We start from the raw sequence: 13,212 nt of genomic DNA, 5'->3' as shown, positions 1-13,212 counted from the left end.
TCTGTGTAGTAGATTAAACCTGGTTTAAATGTAACGAGAGCATTCCCTCTTTAGGGTGTTGAACTTTTTATGCCTTCAAACTCAGTGGCAAGTGATGTGGTATCTCCATATTTGTCAGGGAACATATTACCTCAAGGCACATCCCTAGGAACTCACAAATGGAACTTGCTGAATTACAGATCATGCTAGATAGTATTATTTGGAGCACCACCTCAGTGTTTGCAACTGTGTGCACTTTAACTACTGTACAAAAAGAACCAAACTACTAAAACCTATACCACTCAGTAACAGAAAAAATTTGAACTATGTAGAAGAACCCGTAACATAATACTAGAGCACAAATTCATAAGTATACATGTGACAATAGGATATTAAAAAAACTTCTGCAATACTCACAATAAGCTGAGCAGAAAAAATGCAGTGATGTGTCTAAAGAAAAGGCATCATACTGGGAATAATAATTCTAAACAAGTAAAAGAGCCTTAAAACCAGAACAATACCATAGCACATGCAGGCAGAAGCGTGGTTCTCAATTGCATAGAGGTGGTACATGGCAAAAAAGACATATCAAGAGATGTACAGATTTTTCATAAAAGTGCCGTCCTCCCAGGACTATCTGCATATGTTACTGCACACATGGAAGAGTCTGTGTGCACAGCAGGTGTGCAAATAAGGTGCTATATATACCATATTATGTAATTCATAAATGTTGAATTTTATAGAAGGCTTTGCATGACAGCCAATATTTCATGGCAGTCCGTCTACAGAATTCAAATGCTACAGTAAGTAAATTAAGGTCTGATGACTGAGGCATCTTGACAGTGTGGTCTTCAGACTATTGCTGAGTCACAGCATTGGTTTACATGCACAGAATAATGGCCAAAGTATAAAACATTAGGGAGATGCAGTGGTCCCCACAGTGGTAGTTCTGCTGTGCACAGCAACACAGTATGACTGTCATGCAGTACTGATTACCCACATACAGTAACACACTACTCCTACCAGTGGGAAAACATATGCAGATGGATCCCTTCATCGGTCCCCTTTGCAAATAAAACTGGCTTTGCTGTCATAGCAGACTAAGTTGAATCTTTTATGACTGACCCTTCTGCATGATAGCAGAGCATGCATCCAACCTGGTGTGCTGCCATTCAGCACAGACTCTAAAACATACTAACAATGAAAGCACAGACCTATTGTCATATTAGCTATCAATAGCAGCATGACTGGTATTATCAACTATTATGGCTACAATGGGATGTGGGACAAAAGCAGAGCTAGAAAACCCCAGCAGACACATGATGGGTCACACTACTGATTATAGTACCCTGAAGTAGTAGGAGAAACAAAGCTTAAGGAGTAAGCAACTTGAATAATTGTGTATATTGAGCTCTCAGCCTTTGGGTGGCAGCTGTGGTGCAGCAGTTAGTGTTGCCACCTCACAGCAAGAAGTTCTCTGCTTTGATCCTCAGCTGGGGTGCCTTCTGTGTAGAGTCTGCATGTTCTCCCTGTAGTCGTGTGGGTTTCCTTCGGGTGCTCTGGTTTCATCTCAAAGACATGCTGTAGGTAGATTGGACACTCTAAATTGGCCCTAAGCATGAGTGTGTGTGGCACTGGGCTGGCAACTCAACACCATAAAACTCCACTGCCAATCATGAGCAGACAGGTGATCTACTGTGGCGACCTCCAACTGGGAAAAGCTAGAAGAATTGAGCTCTCAGCCTTTATTTTCTTTTGCCATCCACTTCAACTAAAAACTGGCTTTTTGTTTCACAGAGCAGTCCTAATTTTTTTAGGTTTGTCTGTGTCTGCCAAATATCCATCCATCCATATATCCATCCATTCATCCGATGCTGTTGAGTTGCATCTGGGTCCTTTAGTGAACCTATGAGTTCTCAGCTCATTTGCAACCCACTGTAGCTAAAACATGGTCCTGTGTTTCACAAGGCAGTTTTGATTTGGGTGCTTTTGTCTTGAAAAGAATAATACTCTTCCAGCTGTTTGTCCTTCCATCTATCTATCCATCCATCTTTCCACCCATTCATCCAGTGCCCCTATAATGATCCAGTAAGCAGTTGTTGCCATCTATTGAGATTACTAGGCAAATATAAAACAGAAGTAGATTAGTTAACCCCTTCTCCTGCATCACACACACTCCACATAACTCAAATTCAGAGAATTTGGAACTGTAAATCTACCTACCATATGTTTAATTGATGTGAAAGGTGCTAATACTTCAATTCAAAAAAGAAATCTAATAATTTTGTCTCTATTCCAGAAAACTACATGATAATTCTTTGTATAGTGAACCAACTTCTGCTAGCTTATCTATAGTGCAGACTTTTGGTCAATAGCAAGACTTTCTGAAGTCTGAAGGAAAAAGAAGGTAAAGTTTATTTAACTTATTTAATGTAATTAGTTGATGAGGGTCCAGTTTTATAACTGGCAGTATTTTTATTTCCATAACGAATATAATATGCAGTAATTACATTTAACTTTGGAATGTAACAATATCACAGCATCTTCCAGTTTGGGGATAATCTAGCTTCATTTAGCATAAAAATACTTACCTGACCTTTTCCTTTCTCTATTCCTATCAGAGATCCAGAACAAAGGTGATGTGCTCTGTTTCACCAATATAAGGAAATGTTTACCCAGTGCCATTGGTATGAAGCATTAACTTCAGACTACAAAACAGGTGTGCTGACTTTAATTAGCATCTTAAGCACCAGCTAAAACTGGCAAGGGAAGGGGTGAGTGATCCATCATTGTTGGAGCACCTCTTTTCAAGGGCAGGATGTGGGACTGCATGCCAGTTGTCCTCAGTTCCATTGTAGATTCCTTGATAGAGACCATAAACTACATAGGAACCCTGGCTCCTAGTAGGTGTATGACAGAACTGAGGGGTCGTTTCATGCATGAAATAAGTGGCATGCACTCATAGATGCAAATTGCACACTAAACCCCGGAGCATGGTACTAGGCATGTGCCATGGGCTGAAGATAAGAAAAAAAATGTTGTCTGTTTAAATGATAGCCCTTGTCTGTTAGAACTCACTCTGTTGAAGGATGAGTGACTAATAAATAGGCCAGTTTACAGAGAGGGAACTGATTATCTCTCTGCACTGCGGGAGAAAAAGTGACAAAAATGAAAACAGTGTGATTGCAGTCACATTTTCATTATGTTGAGGCTTTGTTAACTCATTAAACCCTAGTTATACCACCAAGCATTTTTCTAGGATTATCTCAGTGACATTTCTAGATGTCTCATATTGCCTGTTCATATGTACATGAATAATTCAAAAAGCATGCTACATACAAGCTATTGAGGAATTACACGTGACAAGCAGCACGACTGCAGTGATGCTTGGCTTCTGTCCAGCGGAGATGAGATATTTACATACACTATTTATTTATATTCTCTTACTTTTCATACTTCTATAAATATCTCGGTAAACAAGTGGCGCATACAGAACTGCTTAGTCTCATATGAAAGCCCACGGCCAAATAAAGAAATATTATGCGGACATTATGTTTGAAGCTTGAGAGGTTACTGTAAGCTGTTCATAAAACACACACAGGAAGGATATAAGTTCACAACAAGTGAGGTTCATAACAAGCACTTACAAGGCATGCAACCAGGAGACCATTAATGAGCCAATACTAAATGCCCAACTGCCCATAGCACTGGCTGGTAAAATGCATTGCTAAAGGTCACAGACAAGGCAAATGGAGTCTGTGGGAATAAAACATGGTAGCTTGTTAATGCATCCTTCATTTACCTCCTATGTGACCTTCAGTAAATGAAGGCAATGGGAATCAAACACTGCACTACTAGAAGTAGCTTGTTAATAGTCAGAGCTGTAATCCTCTGTACCAACTGCAAGACTTCACTTGCAAGTGATTATAGTGATGACATAGAGTGATGAATACTGGAAACAAGAAAGTCTGTGTGTGATTAAGAAAAAGGTTTTGGTTGTCTGATCAAGTGTGATAAGGGTGTGAGCATGAGAAGTTTAGGTGATTTTTTTAACTGTTCCTCTAGAGATATGAACACTTATTTGAACTATGATTTTCTCAAAAAGCATAAGATGCAATCATTGGAAGTTGTGAGGAGCTCCAGTGGAAGGGTGCATTAATCTGGCACTGTCCATGTGGTTCATGATGGGTATTCCCAGAGGTGTAATGTGTGGATGCTCTGTGCATAATCCTCTTCTCTGGTAGTTCGGTAGAATGACCATGTGTACCCAGCCCAATAATATTGCGGGTCTTTTCTATGAAAACCTATAGAGGATGTAATATAACCTGCCAAGGATACAGGATGCTTGGCCAGTCTGTTAAATTCTATGTGCACTTTCTTCATGTACCATGCATCAACTCATGTATGCGAGCATGCTGGTATAAAAAGGACACATTGGTGCCAAAATTCAGAACTTTCTTGCCATTGGTAAGCTTAGTCAGATGTCTTTTCTTTTATCAGCTTCAGTATTTGTGGCTGGCTTTTGTGTACAGTATTTTGGACAGTAAAGTACTCCATTGGGGGCCTTCCATTTTTCTGTAAAATATCACATTTATTAGCACATGTCTGCCAGGAAAGGAAAGTGTTTGTATGGAAGGTAGATACCTTATAAGGATGCTCACAGGGCCTGAGTTTTACATTTAAGGAAAATAATAATGTCAGGTATTGTAATATTTATTTATCTTTTACACCTAAAACTGTCAGAAATAGATTGGCTTACATGAGACATTTTTGAGAACTGAAGCTATAAAGTTTTGGTGCGCATGACTATGGATTCTGACTCTTAGGTAAGTACTAGGCTAGCTGTTATTGTTGGCCATTTTAAGACTAGACAATTTCCCCAAGGTAAGAATTAAACTCAGTATTTTGTGTCTGTGAGGCAAACACCTTACCTTTCTGCCACAGAACTCCATAAAGTAAAGAAAAAGAAAAATATTCAAAGAGGTTTCTGAAAAGAGATCTGAGATAGATGTTTCCATTGAATGATCTCAACCTATGGATCAGCAGTCTGATTTATGCAGCCACTCTAGTGAGGCTGCGTGGGAAGCTGCTAAGGCCCAGGAATAGCACATGTCCATTCTTAGCTGACAAGAAAAAGCTTGCTTGATTCTTATTGAGGGAGAGGGAGAAATTTTCCAAGTCCTGGTAAGGGACAAAACCACCTTGTCATTAGTGGAGGTCTGGAAATCTGATTCTTCCTCTAAAACAATGGACTAAACACATGCTAAGGACAAGACTAAGAAGAATAACCATTTGTCCTCCCATTCTACTCCATTCAGTCAGAAGGGCCTCCAGGAAGATTGTTACAACTTTGCCCAAGGACTTTTTAAGACAGTACAGCTTTTCTAGTCTTCAACTCCAGTGGCTGCCCAGGCAAAAAAAAAAAAAATCAGTCTCTTTTTTCCTCTGAAAAGGTGTCAATCTCTAAATTTGAATAAGAAAGGTTTAATAGGCCTCACAGCTGTCTTCTCCCATTCTCTGTGCATCTGAATCTGAGGATGCCTTACACAATTATGCGACACACATAACTTCTGCAGTCACAACTAATTGATTATTTTATCCCTAATGTAGCTTCACCTTCAGCTAGTTAGATACATGGAGGAGAATGTAAACACTGAAATAGCAACAGTTCTAGCTGAATCTGTATGAGTTATTTTTTAACCACACAACAGCAAATGCATCGCTGCCTTCTGTAATCCTCCTGGAAGCAACATCCTATAAATAGAAGAAATCCTATATTGGATCTCTAATAATATCAACAAGAAAACCATCATTGTAGGTGACTTTAATATAGACTACCTACTTATCAACTCTCACTCTCCCTCACTCTCCATCAATATCTTTGGTTTTACAGAAATTATTTCTGCTGCTACTTGAATAAACAAATGCAGTGATAAGATGTCTACATTGTACTGGCTTCTCACCACCACCCCTAACAAAATTAACACTGCTGGCAGTCTGCACAACACTATCAATGACCATCAGCTGACCAATATGATCATGCACATAAACACATAATCTATAACAATGTGTGTATATGCTCCTCATTCAATAATGATACCTTCATTAGCTACCTCAACAAATACAACTGAAATATTCTAAAATACTTACTCCTAGATTACATCCGAGTGATACCTCCAGGTGCATCTGCAGTTAACTCCTACTGACATCTCTAGGCATCAAATATTGCTTGTCCATGTTTGCATCAATAATTCTAAAACCATATTATGTATTAAGATTTCAATTTAAAGATTACATAATGGCAAACTCAACTGCATTAATATTTGACCTCTGTCCAGTGCAGGCAAATAGATATTAACTGTTGTTTTTATGATATTATTTTATATGGATATCATTTTCACATTTTTCTAAATATCTCAACAACCAAGCAACACATACAGAACTCCTTAGCCTTGTATGAAAGCTCTTAGCTAAGTGAATAAAATGCTGCTGGCAGTATGTGTATAACTTGAGTGGTTGCTAAGATATTGTAAGTTGTTTACAAAATATTACAAATGTAATAGTTGCTATGTTTACTGTGACTTATAAAATTTGGTTTAAGACCTAGAACCTAAAGAATACTACCAGTATAAAAATAGTTTATGCTGAAGTGTTTGCCATTTATACTTTTTTCATAACCCCTAGGGTTCCAGAGATATGAACATTTGTTTGAAATGTGAGGACATAATTTGATTTTGTCAAAAGGCTTAGGCTCCGCCCATTGGAAGTTACAGTGGAAACTTCCGGAGCTCTGTTGGAGTGAATGAGTTTTAACAACAAATTATCCGCCAACTTCATTATCCCCAACAGTATTAATCACCACAAATGAGGGCCATGAATTTTCCCAGGCTCTGGTCCTTGAATACAACAATATAAATGGTTCGGTCAGGAAGATATTCTTTAGAGAATGGGACAAGTTTCTCTCACTTACTGATATTGAAGGCATCGCTAGTATTCCCAAAAAAGTGATTTATAGGAATGCAAGGAACCTTGGTAATATATTGGAGAGTAATAAATTTCAAACCACTCGTAAAGGGACTAGAAAGGGCACCTATAAATGTGGGCATTGTAGACAATGCCGCTATGTCATAAATGGTGATGGCTATTTTATAACAAGCAGAAATAAAATGATTAATAGCCAGGATTATTTCAATTGTGATACCAAGGATAGTGTACCTTGCTTTTTGTGAAACATGTGGGGCTTTTACATAGGAAATCTGAAAGAGCCTTAAAGAAAAGAATCTATGAGCACACCTATGAAATTTCTATTAAGAAGGAAAGTAATGCTCTGTACAAGCATAGTAGAACATGTAAAGAATATAAATATAAATTTTTAGTCATAGAGAGCATTCCACAGGACATTAGAGGGGGCCTTTGGGAAACCAGAATTGAATATAGAGAGCTGTGGTGGCAAGTGGCCCTCAATGCGGATAAATTTCCAGGGCTCAATGATACCATCTCTATCCTACCATTACTTAAATTAAGAGCTGCTAAATTATAGAGGATCCACACTCTGTGACAATTACTTCATATGACCACTAGAGTGCTCCACAATGCATATTATAGGTTCATAAATATGGAAAAATGTTTTTATAATGTATTTTTACATCGTTTTATGAGTATCAATATTTATATCTACATTTATATTTATTGCATTATTGTATAATTTATTGAGATACACTGATTTTATATTTGTTGAAGACATTTATCAATATTTTAGAAATGTATACACATTTTTAAAATTTTTTATGTTTTTTGTATGGCTTATATATGCAAGCAATGTAAATATTTATTTAGAACATATGTATTCATGAGATAGTTGCATCTGCAGTTAACTCCTACTGACATCTCTAGGCATCAAATATTGCTTGTCCATGTTTGCATCAATAATTCTAAAACCATATTATGTATTAAGATTTCAATTTAAAGATTACATAATGGCAAACTCAACTGCATTAATATTTGACCTCTGTCCAGTGCAGGCAAATAGATATTAACTGTTGTTTTTATGATATTATTTTATATGGATATCATTTTCACATTTTTCTAAATATCTCAACAACCAAGCAACACATACAGAACTCCTTAGCCTTGTATGAAAGCTCTTAGCTAAGTGAATAAAATGCTGCTGGCAGTATGTGTATAACTTGAGTGGTTGCTAAGATATTGTAAGTTGTTTACAAAATATTACAAATGTAATAGTTGCTATGTTTACTGTGACTTATAAAATTTGGTTTAAGACCTAGAACCTAAAGAATACTACCAGTATAAAAATAGTTTATGCTGAAGTGTTTGCCATTTATACTTTTTTCATAACCCCTAGGGTTCCAGAGATATGAACATTTGTTTGAAATGTGAGGACATAATTTGATTTTGTCAAAAGGCTTAGGCTCCGCCCATTGGAAGTTACAGTGGAAACTTCCGGAGCTCTGTTGGAGTGAATGAGTTTTAACAACAAATTATCCGCCAACTTCATTATCCCCAACAGTATTAATCACCACAAAAATCCTTTCTCCTGCCAACCATTAACTTCCTCCTTTATCAAAAAAAACTCTAAAAAAATTCCACACCAGCTGCTGACAGCCTGCCACCAGAATATCTCAGAATCAGTGCAGATGCTATAGTATACCCTGTATCTATACAAATAAACAATCAGTTACAGAACATTATGTACCTGCCATCTGGAAAAATCCCACATCATGCCTCTACGTAAAGGGGGAACATCCAGCACCCCCTCAAATTATTGATCTATAGCCATTCTACCTCTACTCTCTAAAATATTAAAAAAATCCATTAATTCCCAATTCCTTTCCCATCTTCACAATAGCAATCTCCTCTCTAACACTCAACATGGTTTCTGACTTCACCACAGCGCTGCTGCTACTCTGCTCAGTTTTACTGAAATCAAATAGAAATGCTGCCAACCTAGTATCCTGCCTCTTCTTAGACTTGTCAAAAACATTTGACACAATTTCACACCAATGCCAGCTCCATGAACTCTTCTCCCTAGGACTCTCCCATTCATCCCTTTCCTGGTTCTACAGCTATCTCACCAACAGACTCCAGGCTGCAAAATGGAAATGAGATCCCGCCCCTTTCTGTCTGTCTCTGTTGGTGCATCTCATGGATCTATTCTACGCCCTTCACTTTTCAACACATTCACTAATAATCTTCACAAAGCTACCAAAGAAGCCTGCATAGTACAATACGCAGATGATGCCATACTCATATGCTCTGCACTAATTCTGTTGCTACTTCACAAGATGACCCAAGACTCCTTTTCCTCACTTGACATCTGGCTCAGTACTACCAACTACTTTTAAATACTAAAAAAAAAAAAATTTTTTTTTTACCCAAATCTCTGTCAGCATAGAAGCAATCCTTCAGTATCACATCTGCCAATAATACAGCAATTGAAACAATTTCCAACACAGAGTTTCTTGGTGTTTTAATCAATGATATTTTAAAATATGATCAACACATCAGTTAGGCAGTCAAGAAAATTCACCAGATATTGGGCTACCTCTACAGAAACAAATCCTTCCTCAATGGCTACTCTTGGAATTTTTTAGCATTAGCAATATCTTATCTTCTCCCCTCACTTCTCTATGCTGCACCCATCCTGACAAATTTTCACTCCACCTTAAAAATAAACTAAAGGTTGCTTCAATAACATAACGAAACCATCCACACCACTGCTTAGCACTCTTAGCACTTAAAGCAGTTACATTGGCTTGAAGTACCCAGACCTAGCACATGGCAATCTATGACCTGATAGCTGGGTGTGGCACTTTTTTTTAACAACATTCTTCTTTAAGAACACAGAGTGTGTGTATATGTGCATGTGTTTAAATTGCCCTAGTTAGGGATAGCAGGTTAGTTCATTTGCTCAGGCTCAAACCCTGTATCTTGGTTACAGGAGAATACTCTACACCAACTAGCAGACTGGTAAAGAATTTCATCACATTTTCAAAGAATTGTGAGCTTCAAGGGAAGAGTTGCTTATGGTTGCTCATGCTGTCTGTTTTTGATGTGCAACCATGTTCTTTAGCAAATGGCCAGCTGTGTTTGTGCTATAGAATTCAAAAGCAGTGTTAGTAACACAATAGGTAGTATACTTTCCTTTGGTGTAGAAGGCTATGGGTTCTACTTCTACCCCATGTAGACGGATTTGTAATACTGCTGTGTACTTTGGAGGGATTGGGTGCTACACTCCTCAGTGTGTCCTCCTGTGGATGAGACGCCTAGTAACTATGAACTTGTTGTTGGTTTCCTAGCCATTCCGTGTTGCAAAATTAAAAAACAAATGTAAAAAGGGCACTTTGAAAGGCCACACCACACTTTGAGCTAAAAACCCATTAATAATTCCACAATAAAAGCCAAAAATCCGGCAAATGAACACACATAAACACTCACAGTTTAACATGCGTTTTCGTCAGTATATAAAAGACTTCCTCATATCTGAGGAAATTACCAAACATTTCAAACAGAACTTAAAACAACACCTATCTTCCTCATGGCTATGCTCATGTTCCTGTCTTGACGAAACCCACCTTTCCTTCAGTTTCTTTTCCACTGCCAGTTTCTCTATCAGTCACCATTAATCTTTTCCCTTTCTTATCCCTGTATCACTTTCATCAACACTACTACTCCTCCAACTATTCTATATCTGTAATCCACTTCCACTAATAACCCGTGTTTACCCTCATTATCATCTTACCTATCTACTGTTATCTCAACCTCTCCATTATCAGAACTTTTTCTGCTTGTGTTTTCCTTGATTATTTTACCTTATACCCTTCCTCTTCCTCCTCTATTTTCTGTTCCTGCTCTAGTGACATCCTACCTTGTTGTTGTCAATATACGTATACTGAACCCATATCCATTATTATTGCTCTTGTAACTCCAGCTATTATGTTAACTTGTCTTGGACTTACATATAACTTCTCAAAGTATATGATAAACATCTTTAGTATTTTTCTCAACAATACCCACAAAGGAATGTTTAAATGTTTCATTTTTGTTGTTGTTCATTGTAAATATGTATTTTATGTGGAGCTTTTCTCCCTTGGCCTCTGTTAAAATTTGGACTTGTGCCCAGATGGATTTTCCCAGTAAAGAAAAGACAATAAACAAGTAAATAAGTAATAAATTGACATAATGCATATTACTATTGAACACGTTATTTAAATTATGATTTTTCTGCAGGTGGATTCATTAAGATGGGTGGGGGGAGTTGTTAACTTGTAAGTACTACTACTGTTGATTTTTTATATATTTTGAAGGGGAGGTTGAAAGGTCTGAGGTGGTTAAGTGATTACCTCAAAATTATGTTATTTAAGCAAAGGTTGAAAGATGAAAAAACTAATGAGGTCATATGCTATGCAATACTGTATGTCACATACGTTTCATTTATATCCCTATTACTTCAGGCACAGAAGAATAGAAAAACAACAAAAACTGTCATCAGATTATAGTTCCAGAAGGGATGGGTTTATTCCCCATCCCTGGAGATGCTAGATGACAATACTTATTTCCTTCTGGAAGCACGCTCTAGATAAAGAGCATTTTTAGCAGTTACTTTAGTGCTGAAGAACAGAATGCATGTTTGCAAAACTGCACAAGAACCTCAAGTGAGAAACGAAAGCACTTAGAATGACGGAATACCTTGAAGCCAGCAAAAAGGGAAAGCAGAGGATGCTGTCTCACAAGCGGAGGAAAGCATCAAGTAAAAACAAGGATGCAACGTTTCATTGTTACCATCATACTCTGCTTCACTTCTCCACTACCTTTTCAGATACAGTGAAAAATCAGAGGCAGCAAGAAAAGAAAATAAGAATAATCAAACATGGAGGAGGAAATGTCCCTGTTTTCTGGATGAATCTATCCCAGTTAGTATAAATTCCACTTCAGACACCCCTTGAAAGTAGACTAAGCCTAATAGGACTAATATGGTCAACAAAAGTAAACAAACTAAACAAAAATAAATAAATACATGGAGGAATTGCAACCAAACTATAAATTTTTGTGTGTGTGTGTGTGTGTGTGTGTGTGTGTGTGTGTGTGTGTGTGTGTGTGTGTGTGCACGTGCGTGCGTGCTTGCGTGTGTGTGTGTGTGAAAATCTGTGCTCATGTGTGTATGTGTGTACATAGGACAGACTAACAGCAGCATATATTTATATACTGTTCATTCAGTGAATGATCAGCAGAGAACACTGAGAACAATACAATGACTGTGATGGGTAAGGTAGATGACTGCAAAGATTTAAGTGGGTAGAAAGGACTGTCATCTATGTGTACTGATATAGTAAGGTGTTTATCTCACAAACATAAAGTACAGGGTTTGATCCTTACCTTTGGTCACTGTCTGATTATTGACTAGGCATGTAATTATCTGCAGAGTGATTGCTTAGAATTTACTTGTGAACACATATTTTATGGAATAAATAGAAACTAAGACAAGAAGACAAGTTAAAAGCATTAATAGAACAGTAGAATATACTAGCTTTAGAATGCACCCAGTGTATACAACATTAATAGCTGAAATAAATTATAGACTACATTACTAGCAGATGGAGATGCCAACCAGTAACAGTCAGTGTAGTGTTGTGCCTTACTGGCTGCAAAGATTGTGTTTCCACTAATTTCTTGTGTACACCAGAGCAATGTCAGCAACTAGATATGATGGAAAAGAAACAAAATCCTTTCGATATGCATGAATTAAGGAGAATTCCCATAAAGCAGGCAAAACTTGTTCCACACTAAGGGTACTAAGTGATCAAAAACTGTGTTACCTATAATCCACTCAGCACTGCAATTCCCCAGAAGGCTCTGCCCTGTAAAATGCTATGAATATATGGCATCATTTGGTCTATTTAGGGTACAAATAAGTCACTCCTGTGGAAACACTGCTGGGCATAGTCAGAAGGCAAATTAACAAAATTTAGCACTGGCATTAAAAGCAATACAATTATGCATGTTCTATGCTATCCAAATGTTGTGTTAAGAAACAATTCAACATATAGAACTTCAAGGCAGGTAAATTATTTTGGCAAGCTTTGCAAGTAGTAAAATTCATTGCATGACAATAAGGACAACATTTACTAGTAGCAATATGATTCTGGGTAGCAGCACCATAGAAATTTAATATAGTGGTGTGCATGTTCACATTTACTGGGTAAATGTGCTTTATGA

This window comes from Protopterus annectens, chromosome 9.part0, assembly GCF_019279795.1.
Source record: "Protopterus annectens isolate FY-2018-M chromosome 9.part0, PAN1.0, whole genome shotgun sequence".
Lineage (NCBI taxonomy): Eukaryota > Metazoa > Chordata > Ceratodontiformes > Protopteridae > Protopterus > Protopterus annectens.
Note: the sequence above shows the minus strand (reverse complement) of the source record.